We start from the raw sequence: 1,451 nt of genomic DNA on the forward strand, positions 1-1,451 counted from the left end.
GGGGCTGCGGCGGAGGTGGCGGCGGCGGATCCCCTTCCTCACCTGGGGGCTTCGCCTCCGGCTCGGCCCCCTCGGCACGGGGGGCCAAGGGGGAGGCCGGCTCGGGGTCCGGGTGAGCAGCAGGGCGCTGGAGCGGCAGGTACGGCACAGGCGCCCGCGGCGGCTGGATGCTGACGGAGCGGAGGCCGTTGAGGATGTGGGTCATCTCGGCGGGCGTCAGCACCGGCCCAGGGGGCGGCGGGGCGACGGTGGGGCGCTGCGCCGGCGCGTTGAACTTCYGGAATTGCTCCAGCACCCCTTGGCCCAGGTGGCCGAGCTGCTGCTGCTGCTGCTCCCAGGCGCCGGCGGCCGGCAGCCACGGCGGGCAGAGCCTCCCGGGGGCCGGCGCCCTGGCCTGGCGCCGCACGGCCGTGACGATGGGCTGCCCCTCGCGCGACTCGACGGTCACCCGGTAGAGGATGCTCGCGGCGTCCTCGGCGGCTGCTCCAGCCTCGGCCGGGCTGCCCCAGCTCCAGCCGGGCGCTGTGGGGCTGCCGACGGGAGCCGGCGCTGCGCTGGTGCGGGGCGCCCCGGCGGGTCCCGCGCCTCCCACCTCCTTGCCAGCCGGCGCTGCGGGGCTGGGATTGACCCAACCGGCCGCCTTGGTGGTGCCGGGATTGACCCAGCCGGCCGCCTTGGCGGTGCGGGGATCGACCCAACCGGCTGCCTTGGCGGTACCGGGATCCACTCGGCCGGCTGCCTTGGCGGTGCGGGGATCGACCCAACTGGCCGCCTTGGTGCGGGGATCGACCCAACCAGCCGCCTTGGTGGTGCCGGGATTGACCCAGCTGGCTGCCTTGGCGGTGCCGGGATTGACCCAACCAGCTGTGTTGGCAGTGCTGGGATCAACCCAACCAGCCGTCTTGGCGGTGCCGGGATCAGCCTGGCCGTCTGCCTTGGTGGTGCCGGGATCAACCCAACCGGCTGCCTTGGCGGTGCCGGGATCCGCTCGGCCGGCCGCCTTGGCGGTGCGGGGATCGACCCGGCCGGCCGCCTTGGTGATGCCGGGATCGGCCAGGCTGGTCACTGCCTTGGTGGTGCCGGGATCAGCCTCGCCGGCCGCCTTGGCAGTGCGGGGATCAACCCAATCGGCCGCCTTGGTGGTGTCGGGATCAGCCCGGCCGGTCGCTGCCTTGGCAGTGCCGGGATCGACCCAACCAGCTGTGTTGGCAGTGCCGGGATCAACCCAGCCGGCTGCCTTGGCGGTGCCGGGATCGACCCAACCAGCTGTGTTGGCAGTGCTGGGATCAACCCAGCCGGCTGCCTTGGCGGTGCCGGGATCGGCCCGGCCGGCCGCTGCCTTGGCGGTCTTCTTCCAGCGCCTCGCCTTCTTCCAGCGCCGCAGGCTGGGCTCCCCCGGCGCCGGCGGGCTCCAGCCCACGGCGCTCAGCACCTCCGTGCCGCCGGGCTCG

The sequence above is a fragment of the Apteryx rowi genome, unplaced genomic scaffold (assembly GCF_003343035.1).
Source record: "Apteryx rowi isolate R43461 unplaced genomic scaffold, aptRow1 scaffold_1671, whole genome shotgun sequence".
Classification (NCBI taxonomy): domain Eukaryota; kingdom Metazoa; phylum Chordata; class Aves; order Apterygiformes; family Apterygidae; genus Apteryx; species Apteryx rowi.